Below are 14,714 nucleotides of genomic sequence, written 5' to 3' on the forward strand. Positions count from 1 at the left end.
TTTTTTGCAAGGTTTTTTTTTTTTTTTTTCATATTAGGTGAGTTTTTGGGAGGGGGGTGAGTTTTGGTTGTCAGTTTTTTCCCTTTCCCCGTTTGGAAAGTACCAGGAAATAGCTTACATTGATGGCAAGAAATAAGAAAGAGGTGATGATTTATGATGCATCCAGACTTCTCTCTTCCACCTGTATGTAATAAACCTGTGGCTGGGATGTGCAACAATGCAGCTACTGATGGTGGGCATTCTCCTGCCTTCAGATACTTCAGTGCTTGAGGTTCTTACTTTTGTTCATAACGTAACACTAAGAAAGATCTGAGTAAAGTTGATGGAATGGTGTATAATGTTTTTAACATATTGAGTATAACCTTTGGGAAGCTTATTGAGCATCCTTTGGAAGGATCTCATGTCATAAAACAATAATCTCTGACATACTTAATATGTTTGAAACTGGATAGCATATAGTGAGTCAGTCAGTCATTTGCCTGCTTCTGTTAGAGCTGTGTTAATGTTTGCTTTGATCCCCTGGGAATTTCAGACACATTGGCCATGTGCAACACATCCAAAGGTACTGAGAGCTGCATTTGTCCTGCTCCTTGTCTTTTAGAGGCAAAATTTAGATGAAAGCACAAAATACAGAGTACCCTTCTCTGCTGGTTAGGAAAATGTTAGTGGTTATGAGCAGCCATCTGCAATTGGAGTGGGACTATACCCAAACACAAGTTTACATTTTTCATTTTGTCCAAGGAGAGGGGGGGAGGAAGTCTGATTCTCTGCTGAGAGGTCCCAGGCGCAGCAGACAAGAGATACATGGTATGCATAACGTCATGCTTACAGTGAGTCTCCTTTGGAGATGTGCCTAAGGAACTACAAAATCCTATCCACAGCTTGTCTTTGCTGACATAAAAATCTCATTCCAGGCACTCCTTATGACCTTCAGTCAGCATATAAAGCTGCATGGGAAAGTTAAAAGAAACAGAGGCAGGTACCAAAAGGATGGGAAAAATGTGCTTTTGAATGTAAATATTTAAATTTTGTGCAACAGTGTCAATTGATTTCATATGAGAAAGGTGGGGGTATTTTAAAAGGAAAAAATAACAATACAGAAATGAACTGGGCTTAGAGTTCTTTTTGCCATATTGGGTAGGGTGTTGGTAGAAGCTATATGATCGGAATATTTATTAAAAAAGTGAAATTGCATTTTTTACTTCTCCAAACCTCCTTCTTCAGCTTTGGAAACCCTAGTAAGTCAAAGATTAATACTGCAGGGAGAGCTGGTGTGAGTGATTAGCATTACTTGCAAAGGAAATGTACCTAAATTAGTGGTATTTGCAAAGAAAGCATTATTCAACCTGAGAATAGATTAAGAGAAGCAAGTTACTAATGAAGTCATTTTCTGTATTAAAGGAGCCTGATAAGATTTTATAGAGCAGTGTCTAGAGCAAGGAGCATGTCTATCCTCACAGTATGCACATCACTCAGCAGACATATTGCAATAAGTGATCACTCAATGGAAGGCATAAACAGATCTTAGTTTCAAAAGTACGACCCAGACCTACAGTACTGTGTCAGTCACTTCACTTAAGAGAAACTGAACACTTTTATGCCAGTTCTATGCTTGATGCCATAAGAGTAACTTATGCTGAAAGTTTTTGTTATTATTTGTTGGTGTTTTTTGTTTATTTTTCATTCTTCATTAAGAAATGCAAAAAATAGGAAAGTAAAATATGGAAGTGGGAACACTTCTGAAATGAGTTTTTCTCTGATTCAGCACAAGGACAAGTCTAGAAACCGTGTCCCTGTAGACACAGCTCCTTTGTGTGTTTGCAAGCATGAAATGTCAGCCTCTCCGTTGATACCTGTACAAGCATTTTTGGTATATTCAATTACAGGTTTCCTTAGAATTAATGGAAAATTCTTGCTTTTGCCCCCCTGAATTTTTAGAGTTAATAGATCAGAAACATGTTTTGTGCCCTGAAATCTGTCATCCAGAGCTGTTTCTGTGGTTGTGTATATTAGTCTCAAGCAGACAGTGAGAGGTTCCAGTGCCACCAGCTGCGAGACCAGCTGTGGTCCCATTCCCTACCGCACAGCACTATTTTTCTTGAGAAACCCTCAACTCAGCCCAGTTTCTAGGCAATTTTTCTTTGGTCACATCACTTGAAACTACACTTCTTCCACAGCAGACATTAAGGAAGTTCTGGTTATTCAGTTCTTCAAAGCTACCGCTTTCAGAGACTGTAAAGCAGGACATTTCAGAACCACCAAACTGTGCCTGGTGATTGCTGTGAATGCTACTAGAGTCCTGCACAATTTCAGGTTTCACTCTTAGATGCACATCAACAGTATCTTTAAGTAGCTGAGGTCAGGTAGGATGTTTTTCTTTGTTTCCTATTTTTGTTAGTTGCGTGGCTTTACATGGAACTTCACAAGTGGACAGTGAAATCTGACTTACACACTTGAAAGATGTGGAAAATGATGTGCAGAATGTTGTAAAGCATACACTTACCAGGCTTGTAAAAAATTTTCTGAATTTAGAACCTAAAAGAGCATAAGTCTCTAAACAATAATGTGCCGGAGCCTTCCCCCGGATTGGGGCGACTCCGGGTGGTGGTAAAGTCTCTCCTCCAACCCGTGCCTTCAAAGAAAGACTCAGTAGTCTTCAGTCGTCTGGTCTCAAGGCAGTTTATTGCATGTTATCTCAAGGCACACAGACTCCCTGACATTGTCCCTGACTCCTTCTCCCTCTGTGTCTCTCTCCGTCTTCATCTCGTCTTCCTTCGTCTCTGTCTCTGTCTCTGTCCCTGTCTCTTGAGGGGCTGGTGCCATCTTTTATATCACACATTACGTATTAGATGTTTATAGTTTTTCCCCAATGCCTATTACCTATGTTAAACAGTGACTTTCTACTCTAAACCAATCTGTGAGTGCCAACACCACCAAGAACATGGGGAATAGGAAGAAGAAAGAAGGAGGACAGGGCACGCCCAAATCCCTCCATCTTAGAACCTCTGACCCCCATGTACAAAACTCAGACCCCTCTGTACAAGGCCTAAAACCCCCCTGTACAGCATTCAAAAATCCTACCTTTTACTTTGTGATTACTTCTATTATAATATCTAAACTTTTGTGATTTCTTCTTCTTCCTGCAAAGTTGGTAAATTGTTCCATGGGTCAAACTCAAGACCACAGGGGTTTCTGGCTGCCTGCCAGGGTCTCAGAGGCTTCTGCCCTGGACCCGGAACATCCAAGAGTGTCTGAGGGACACCTTGGGTTCTGACAATAATGGATCTGCAGAATTCAGGAGTTTCCCAGAGAGGTGAGGAACCATTCAAAAATTTGAGTGTAAAGGAGCTAAATTTTCTAAGTTATCTTTCAAATGAAGAAACTGGCCTCTTCTCATTAGACATTAATGTACACCACTTCCTTATTTAGCCAGTTGTGCAAACCTGTGCAGTTTCACTGGGCTGAAGCAATAAATTCTTGTGCTCTTGAAAACTCAAGTTATTGCCAGCTGAGTCACAGGCTATAAATGTTCTTGGTTACCTTATTCTTCTTGGTGATTAAAAGTGGTTATCTAGAAAATACTGAGACTTATGGTAAGAACAATATTAGAAAATTTTGATTTTCTACCAATATTTTGGTGTGTTCTGATTAATGTAAGTTTTGACTCACAGTTTTTACTTGGCTTTTGAGTTTGATTCTTTAAATTTTCTACCAAAATCCAGACTTTTGGCATAGATCAGTGCCAAGTTTTGCTGCTCAAAACTTAATTCATATTTCAAAAATGCACCTGCGCTCACATTTTCAACACTGCCATCTGAGATTTGTGACTGGCAAAAGCTGAACCCATAAAAAACAGGACAATATGACAAATTCTTTGCCATCAGTCCTTGAGTGTGAGTTCAGTGAGTGTCCCTGGAATGCAGAGGAGTGCAAACTGCCTGTCCCCACTTTGAGCACTGATAACAAAGGAGAAAGGAGTAGGTATGGAAATTTGCTCTACAAGAATATGACAGAGGCATAACTACTTAGCTCTGAATCAGTAAATATTCATGAAGAACATACTGGGCATTTATAGGTTTCCCCCAGAGGCAAGTAGTGATTCACATAGTGATGTGCCAACAGTACAGAAACGTCCTTAGAGCTCCTAGGAAAATACCACTTTTCCCCAACAGCTGCTTGGCACCAGTGTATTCTGGGCACAATGCTTCTGCCAGTTGCCTAATCTGCAAGGCCAGCTATGCTCAGATTTCCCTTTCATGACAGATGAATAATGGAGTGTCTGCCATACAAGTACTTCATCCTGTGTCTTGGTACTGCTCTTTCATGACCAAAGACCTTCACTGGCTTTTGGGAACTTGTAAGTGTCCTAATGTAAAGAGAGTGTCAAATGAGTGTGTGATGTCTACTGTTTATGGTTAGCTTTTGAATGGTCTCGGGGACTGTGAAACATGGAGTTTCAAATTGGCTGTTCCTTTTTGGTACCAAGTGACTTTTTCCCACTCCCCCCTTAATTCTGATTGTGGTCAGAAAAATGTTACAAAAAGACTTTCAACAGTTGAATAGCTAGCAATAAGCTCTCCAGCTACTTTTTCTTTCCCCTGCTGCAATCTCCTGTTTGCTTTTACATCCATTTCACATCAGGAGTCCCCTAACAAAATGGATAGCATCTGTCCCATGCCCAGGAATACCTGTCTCTCATTCAATATTACTTTAATTTGTGTTATGTTTTATTTGCTTATAATATCACACAGTGCAAAAAAAAAGTACGTCAGACATCTCTGATAAAACACAGATGGCAAGAACCTACTGTCTGCTGAGGTACATGTTTTGAATTATCTGCTGACAGACAGGAATGGTGCAACTCTAAGTCTCGGTGGGGAGGTTGAGGAGTGAAAGATGTTTAAAATCAACTTTTTGTATACTTTGTACTATATGTATACTTTGAAGAAGCAAAATGTAAATGCCAGCCCAAAGAACAAGGATCTTGTTCTGTTTGTTGTGCCAATCTGAATTTAACATTTCATAGGGCTTTAAAAAAACTGTGATGATCTGATATTAGCATATCATCTTTCTCAATGGATAGATTTAAGATGTAACAGCTCTGAAGTTTTTTTGTGGGATTTTTTGTTTGATTGGTTGGTTGGTTTCTTGTTTTTGGTTATTCAGTTATGTAATAAGGTATTATATGACCTGTTGAAGTTATTTTTTGTCATCTTGGTAGTGTCAGCTATTGCCTCTGCCTCTCTATCTCTTTTTTCTTTTATTTTCTTTTCCAGCCCCCAGGGCTCTTGTTTATGATAAGTAAAAAAAAGAAGTAAGTATAGTTCCTTAGCTCTGACAATGCCTACCTGTCAATGTGTTTGAGTGCCTCCACTCAAACACTAGCTACACACTTTAGCTACACACTTCCATAATTCACTTCAATGAAGTTTATTGTACAGCTAACAGTTTTGATTGGATTACTGCCCATCTGCAGGTGATTTTCTACTTGCTGTGTGAAGAGGGAACATTTTCTTAAGGATTCGTGCTTGTTAGTGGTGCTTGAACTTCAAAAACCCCACTCCACTGCTGCTTGGTCTCTGATGTTATGACAGGAATGCAGTCCAAAGGTGAGGCTTCAGAGCACCACCACAAAACATGTAAAGAAAAAAATATTTCAACTTCGTAATTTAATGGCAATTTTTTTTATTACCTTGTGGCTCTATTAGATTCTTATATGTAGGCAGCTATTCTGCAATAGGTATGATGCTCGTGACCCTTAAGAATGAGATGGAATGGAGTAGGTGTGAGGTTCTATGAAAGAGAAACATGTGTGATATAATTCTTCTTTTTGAACATTATTTTAAAAAATTTATAGCTAGAATGTCAAAGTTCACTCCAAAGTGAGACTTGTTTTTTATAAGCTTTCTTGTTTAAAGGCTTTTTTATTCTTTCCAAATTTATACTGCATATTTAACAGCTTTAGCTATGCAATTAACCACAGGTGCTATGGTTTCCCTTTTTTGTTAATTCAAAAATTACTATATAATTTTAAAATGGAGCTCTGTGAGTCTCTGAATTGAACAGCTCACTTTGAGTGTATATAACTCAGGCTTGCATAAAACATGAAAACTATATTCAGCCATACAATCTGAGTCTATGAATAATCTTTCATAGACTTTGTGGCTGTTGCCTAATACTTTGAGGACATGACACAACAAAAGACCCATACACCCACAGAAGGTAATATAGCTATAGAATAAAACATGTGAATACTGCCAGATTGGTGCCAAAGCAGCAATTAAATGTTAGGAAAAGATTCTTTCTTGTCATTTCACTTCTTCATTGGTATGAGATTATGCATTGACTTTAGTGCATTCATGAAACAAGCATGGCAATTTCAAACCCTTCTCGTTTATTGCATTCATTTTAACGTTGATTTTTATAGTATTAAACAATGCTTTCTTCCAGTTTTAGAGAAGAATGAAGTTTAGGCAAAATTTGAAGATTTTCTGTAGGATACAGTAGTAGCTCAGAAAAGGGCAATATTCCATTTTGTGGACAGTTTCCTTGTGTGTTGAATAAGGTTGTTGGTTTGCTCTGAGGTTGAATTTTCAATTTATGCCAAGGATTTATAGAAGTACATTGTATAATGTCAAAGAAGGAAATCTGATAAAGTGCAAACAAACCAAATTAACCACACTACAGTTTTTCTTCTCTGATTAAAGCATGAGAAAAAGCTTCGATTCTACGTCTGGTGCTACTGAAGGACTAAACAGGTTTCTCAAGCTTCTTGCTGTTCTTTGGCAGAGAAAGCTGTTTACTGCACCTCCCTAACTTCCAAGGTATTAGAGACCTAGTTTATTACCAGTGATGCCTCCTAGCATACTGTAAGTACACTGAGCTCCTGCTCCAATGTCCACCCAGCTGGCTGTGACTGGCCTAATTTGAAAACACACCTCTGCAGTGATAGAGAAAACTTTTCCTTTATTAGTAATGAAAGCAAAATGCAGGTCTCAGGCTAAATTTTTTCTCTGAACTTAATGTCATTCAGACATATTCCCCTTTAGAGAAGAGGGGTGCACTAAGCAGTGTAAGGACTGGGGTCTTGTTCTTCAGAAGATCACTCGTAGCAACTGAAATTGAGGGAGGGTGCCTGCATTGATCTTTGACCTTGGTATGTATCTGTCTGTGAGAGAAAATTGTGTGCTGTTTCTGTTTAAGGTCCTGTTTGAGAAGCGTACCTGAAGGGATAAGAGTCATACATTGCTATGCTGGTGGAGTCTGTTAGCAGATCATCAGCAATCAGTGGCTGTGTCAGAATTTGTACCTAGGTTAGAGAGCGTATAGATTTGACCTCTACCCTGAGTCACAAGGAAGTCATTGATCCTGTGCTATTAGCATCCTCTTTTTGATATAGCCAAGCCTGAAGTGTGTTTTTGAAAAGCTGCTTAATGCTGGCAAACAGCATGTGTTGGGCTTTCATTTTTCTCTGCCAAGAAAAGGGAAGTAGAGCACAGAGAATTAATTAGTGAGACTGTCTCTGAATGTAAACTTAAGCAGCTGGTAGGTAGTCCTCTATTAGAAAAAAAACCTTTTTCTACAGTCATATATTTAGCTTTCTCAGAATGGAAGCAATGGCGACCAGCTTACCATAGCATTTTCTGCACCTTCTGCTGTGTTCATGGAGAGGCTGAACAAAGGCACATCCTAACTGTGTTGTGGCACTTCTGTCACTTGAAATTCAACATATAGGTAGTTACTCTTTTCTGTGAAATTCTCATGATAGCTTTTGATGATTTTCTTCTGAGCTCCTGGTGCTTCATCTGGTTTTGGTAGTTCATTTGGAAAATTACTCCAGTCCCAGTATGAGGGTTGCCACTGGGACTAAAGAGTCTTCCCTCTTGTCACTTTATTAACAGAAGTTTTAGTGTTGCCTTTGCACAGTTTCCCTGTGAGCTGAGTGGCACCCACCTTCTCACCCTGTGTGAGTGTGTGTGAGTGTGTCAGTGAATGTAATAAGCCATGTAGAGTCTGGGATTCTTACCAGTCACAATTTTAGACAACTGATTTAACTTGTTCTCAATACATTTTTCTATAAGAAGAGGTAAACACAATTTATTGTTCCAGAGGCATGTCAAGTCATAACTAACCACCATTTTGTCATATCTGAATGCATACTAGGAGGAGGGTATAGTACAGATGGTTTTGATTAGAATGGAGCACTCTGAGGTACAGTGGCTTTCTGATTTCATGAAAAATCAAGGCTGCACTAGATTTCAGTTTCTTGTCATTGAATCAATGTCATAGAAAGTCATGAATAATATAATTCTGTTGCATTTGCAGTATCTTTGCAACACATGTTTCTCATTTTTTGCCAATCTGCTGAAACCTTGCAACCAACCACATAAAATACAGTGATGGTTCTAGTGGTTCAACCCCTGCCAGCATCCAAGCTCCATGCAGCCACTCACTCACTTCCTTACCAGTGATTGGAGAAGAGAATTGTGTGGGTAGAAACCAGAAAACTTGTGGATTAAGATAAAGACAGTTTGATAGGGAAAGCAAAAGCTGTGCATACAAGATAAAACAAGGAATTCATTCACTGCTTGCCCTGGCAGGCATCTCCAGGACAGCAAGGCTCCATCATACATAACAGGGACTTGGAAAGACAAACAGTGTGATTACAAGCATATCCTCCCTTCTTCTTTATCCCATCTACTTTATGTTCTGAGCATGTTGTCATATGGGATGGACCCACCCTTTGGTATGTTGGGACCACCTGTCCTGGCTGTGTCTCCTCACAACTTCCCAGTCCCCTCTCCATCCTGGCCGTACAAAAAGCAGAAAAGGCCTTGGCTCTGTGCAAGCTGTGTTCAGCCATAAAAATCACCTCTATATTATCATCACTGTGTTCAGCAGAAATCCAAACCATAACCCTATACCTGCCAGTGTTAGGAAATTCAAGTCTATCCCAGCCAAAATCAGTACATGGTTAATGGTTTTGGAAGCTGAAGTTTGTAGGCAGCAGATTGGCAAAGGTGATGTCTAACCTGAACCCTCTGCAGACTTCTGCTACTTTTGAAGGGCAATTTTACTTTAAATGAGACTGATTCTTACCTATGACTTTTTTTTTTTTTTTTTTTTTTTTTTTTTTTTTTTTTTAGAATTTCAATAAAAAGTAAGAAAAGGAACAAATTATTATGATGATTACTCCTTTTCTTCCTTACTTCTATACATAGCTGGCTAATTGACCACTATGTACCTTCCAGGAGGTACTTAAGGTAGAAGAGAAAAATGCCTACATGCATTCTGGTTACAAACATACCTGCATTTACATCATTTTATTCACTAGAGAAGTATAGTGAAAGGGCTTGTGAAAACTTTTTGGTTGTAAAGGATTTTGATAAATTTAGGAAATAAATTACAGTGTGTTCAAGGTGATTTAAGTAAAATAGAGATGATGAAGATGATGATAAATGTAGCTTTCTTCATGCTAGCAGCACAAAATTCAATTCAACATCAAAGGAGGATAAATAGGGATAAATGTAATGGCAACCTTTTGTTCTCTGAATGCTGCCACAGAGGGCTTGAAAGCCTGAGCAAATAATGAGAGGCAGAAAGAGAAACAGCAAGTGCATGAGAGACACAGCACAGCAGAGAATAGGAACAGCTAGAAGAAATATCTGTCATATTAATCATAGCAGAGACAAAGGGAAGACCCAGGAGCTGAGACAGCTTGCTGTGAGCAGTAATCTGGATATAAAAGTGTAAGGTCTAGATGGAAGATGGGATTCAGAAATGTCACTTTCCTAAAACATCCTCATCACTTACTTCTCACTTAAGTGGTTTGATTACTTTGCAGCTCATGCCTTGATTCTCCCCACACATCTTTTCACGTTTTGTTCTTGCTCTTTGATGTGATTAGAAATTTTAACACAGTGGAGGAGCAGCCAGCCCTCTTTTACCTTCTGAAGGCTCATGTCTTGTTAGTTGCTGTAGTTACTCTTCCCACCATTCAAAAAAATCACCCTTTGTAGGTGTTGTGATTTAATCCCAGCCAGCAGCCAAGCCCCATGCAGTTGCTTGCTCACTCCCCAGCCAGCAGGATTGGGGAGAAAATTGGGAGGCCAAAAGAGAGAAAACTCATGGCTTGAGATAAAGACACTTTATCTCAAAGGCAAAGCAAAAACATAACAAGGACTTCACTCACCACTTCCTATGGGCTGGAAGGTGCTCAGCCATCCCCAGGAATGCTGGGCTCCATGTTTTGTCTTTGGGAAGACAAAACATCATCAGTCCAAACATCCCCCCTTCCTATTGGGGAAATATGCCAACAGGTAAGTGTTTGGAGACTGCTTAATTACCTGAAAACATTAGGCATGAAAAATGTACATCCCAATTATAAGAAATTGCAGGATGAACAAAGAAGGGCCTCACTGGTTGTTTGTATTCAACACCACAGCCAATCCCCTAGGATTTTTGAGAGGTCAGAGAATGTGCTGCCAAATTTGTTGTCCATTTGCATTTTTAATTATTTTTAATGTACATGGTTATTTTTCTTATACAGCCATGCAGTCCCATAGAATCACCCTGAAATGGTAATTAAGAAGCATTTATTTCATGAATAATACCCAAGCAGAATCAAGCAAAATCAAGATCACTTCAAATGTAAGGCTGCCTGGATACTGAAAAGTATTATTACATCCAATAATTGGGTAAGAAAAATGTGAACTTGCTATTAATGCTTGACTAACAATGTATGCATATATTTCCATATATAAGTAACATTTATAAGGGTATATATATATATATATATATACACTTATATATTCCATACCATTCCATATTCCATATATACGCTATATATATTCCATATGTGCAACATTTACCTTGGCATCTGAGAACTTGCATGAACATTTATTGTGTTTTACACTATTCTTTAAAAAGATATAAGTGAACAACAAAATGGATAATTGCAGGTTTTATTTTATTTAAAGTCTCACTTTATAAAATGAAATAAATTACAGCAACTGTTTAGAGCCATTAACTACACTTATTGCTGGCCGACATTGCTTGTGCTTTAGTCCAATGATGGCAATATATTCCACCACACAAAAAAAAAGAGTGTTATTGCATTTAAACTAAGGGTTATCTGAGGCTCTAATTATCTTAAAATACATCTGTTAATTTGCAAATTATTCACATTCCTCAAACCGTGCAAAGCAACAACAGCTCATACATGATCTCATGCTCATAATTTAGTGTAACATTTAAGGTGATGTGACAGAGTCTAAATGTCTCAATCTATACACTTTGACTTCAAAACTGCCTGTCTTCAGTTGGTTTCTTTGTGACAGCCTGCCTATTTTGCCTTGAGTAACTTGTTGTTAATCTGGGAAATATGATTGTTAGCATTTTTCCACCTTTTTGAAGTACTGTAAAAAAAAAAACATACAGTGAGGTACTGATATCATTCCCAAGTAAAAAATAGCATTTGTCTTTTCAGAAATAGTTGTCTAAGATAGCAGTAGAAATAAAGAAATTAATTCTTTTGTGATATTCACATATAATAAATGATACAATATTATTCCTAGCAAAAAAAAAAAAAAAAGGATTTGAAGTTCACAGAAAATTTCACTTTTGGAACTTCCCATAGACTAAAAATTCAGATTATTTTGTCAGAGGCTGATGCTCAGGTGTCCAGTGTGTACAGCAAGCTACATTCCCTATGTCCTGTAACTACAGCAAATCTGACAAAAACCCATCAGACGAGACATTTGTAAGAGAATGTAAGAGGTGGTCCAAAGGCTCATTGAGCTCTTTTGGAGCTGTATGCTAAAATCCTATGGACTTAGACCTCAGAGAATTTGCCCATTGGGCTCGTTCCAGAGCTGCCCATCCTGTAAGGGTGAGCACCACTGGCTTGAGGATTAGGAGTACATCACCTTGAGTGAGGTACTTGTCAGGCTGTCCCTGTGCTGGGAATCAGTTTGTGTGATGGCAAAGCAGAAATATTCTTTTAAGACCCCAACATTTCTGAAATTATGTTTCTTCACGGCTGTGTGTCCTGCTGGGAAGATGTGCAAGCCTCTCTCCAAAGTCACACAGCACATATACCCAGAATTTTAGTGGTATTGAATGTCTCTTGGTCTGATCACTGAACAGAATGTGCCCAGCCCAGGCCACTGCAGCACTGTTCCAAAAGTTCTCCGAGATGAGGAGACCTCAGAAGGTAGGGTGGCCTCCTCCCCAGTGTCCATGTTTGTGGAGGGGATTATCTTTTATTGGATACAGGGCCCTTTTCAGCCTCTTCTGCTGCTTTTGCTCCTTGTATCTGTGGAATTGGACTGGAACTATAATGAACTAATCCTTGATTATTTTTGGTAATAAATATCTTTCTGATGTGTGGTGAGCAAACTGGAAAAGGTATAAGTTTTCCAGGCACAGTTTCTGCAGTGTCTTTATTTGCTACTAATTATGTTTTCTAAATCTGAAAAAGGGATAAAGGAATTAAAAAAAAAAAAAAACTCAGCTCGTGTGAATTAAATTAAAACGTAAAAAAATCACTAAAGAGGTGCATGAACTTTAGTTCAGGTACATTAATTTACTTTGTTTGCACATAACATATAAAAATACTAATAAATGTCTCTTAAAATACATATTTAAGTCTACAGATTGCAAAAAAGTATATTTTATGTAGCAGAATATACCATTCAAAGCAAATGTTTTAAAGGTAATAGGCATGTTTTACATGCTGAGAGAATGTGCACAAACCCAATCTGCAAAGTGGATGAATCCATTATGTAAATCTAAAGTTGTCAAAGTGATCTATTATAACTATTTCTACTGTCAGCTGTTCCACATACCACAAATTCAGCAACATACTCATCTTGATAGGGGAGAGTATTTAGATATTATACCAACTATTTATTAATCTTACTGATTTCCACAGCACCTATCACAATGACAATTTTTGTTATGGGGATTAATGCTGAAAACAGAAGATGACAATCAAAAGCTAACAAAAGAAGTGTCATGTTTGTGACTTGAATATAAATTGAAGGCTGTGAAGGAACCACACGGCTTGGAGCATTGCTGCTGGAGGCCAGCCTTTCATCAGAGGCTCATGTTCAGAAACTAGAACTGTTGGGAGGGAACAAAATGTCACTAGTGATGGCTGTTTGTAACTTATGTGCGAGGCGTGCTCTCCATTCAGTTCCTAGTATGCTACATGTAAAACAAACCAAAAAAAAAAAGGGATCTAAATGGCTCTAATTTGAACATCACTAGTGTTTTCTGAAAAGAGTTTGAGGGCTACACTTTTTAGCATCCAGAACTAGTCATTGAGTATTTCTTCTCTTTCATTCTCACAGAAGATACTTCTTCAGGCTTGCAGGTGAGGTGGTACTGTAAAAGATTTTTCTGTCACTGCTTTTTTTATCTTTTCTTGGCATGCTAGATATGAATTTGCACTGTGAGAAATTTAGTAATTCAATGCAAATGCAAATCAAACATTTAAAAAATATTCTGTTTGTGAAAGTTACTTATTCTTGTTGTGTCTGCTTAAGTTTTAAAAGACAAAGTGGAATATGTTGCTGCATCCCAACAGGTGTGCTTCTTCTGAATTGGTAGGAAACCTTAAAATTTTGAGCCAGGTCCTACAAAACTTGTCCATTTCATGTGTGTTAGGGTTTCATAAAAGAGAAAAGGTGCATTAGACAGCATTGTGAAGTTAATGTATGTGAGCTTGAAAAGATTAACCTTTCTATATAGACATTAAATAATAGCAAACTAGTGCTTTCTTTACTTCCTTTTTTATTACAGTTTTAGTGATTGCCCCATGCAAATTTCTTCATTTGCATACATTTCCAGATTAAATAGATTTGGCTGTTGGCACCTTCCAAAAATAGATAGAGCACTACAGTTCACCATACTTAATTTGATGTTGGCTGGACAGCAGTACAGTTCTGTAGGGGCTAAAGAATGAGGCTTCCACATTTGTTCACTACAGGAAGAGAGCAAAGTGCCACGGAGTGCCCAAGGGCTCAGTGAGCACCCAAGCCTGGGCTCCAAGTCAGCAGAATGGGTTAATCAGTGAATGCCCTGAAATCCTCCTCTTATTGTTTGACATCGGGGTTGGGACTTGGAGGTTATTTTTGTGGTTGGGACTTGGAAGCTATTTTTGTGGTTTGTTTTTTTTAGTTTCACTACAAAATTTGCTTTGGATCAGCAGAACCTTCCAGTCATTGTTAAAAAAATAGAAAGCATTCCATCAAAAATATGTATTTTGCCAAGAACTGCCTTTTTTTTCTAAGAAACTGTTTTAATGTTTTGCAGAAGGAAGATTTCAGATGATCATCACACTCTACTTAACAATTACATATTATTTTGGTGAATATCTGATACTTTGTGACTACACGGTGCCTTCTGTGAATTAACTCTGGGATGGAACAAGCTGGATAAGCTGCATGGATGTCTGGGTTTCAATGATCTCCATTACTGCTAGGTGTTTCAAAGCAGCACTGTTGGCATTTTAGAGGGCTCCACATTTAATACTTGTGATTTTTTCTCTGCAGACTGGTGTGCATCTTGGCACAAGTAGAAAGAGAGACCAAGCAGAAGGCTTGCCAGCTGTGGCCCAGATGAGACCCAAACGCACCTATGTATGCAGCCACAGCGTGCCACCAAATGAGAGTGTTGGCACCCTTGGTGAGTGATATTCCTTGCTGTCC

This window comes from Vidua chalybeata, chromosome 2 (assembly GCF_026979565.1).
Source record: "Vidua chalybeata isolate OUT-0048 chromosome 2, bVidCha1 merged haplotype, whole genome shotgun sequence".
Taxonomy (NCBI): domain Eukaryota; kingdom Metazoa; phylum Chordata; class Aves; order Passeriformes; family Viduidae; genus Vidua; species Vidua chalybeata.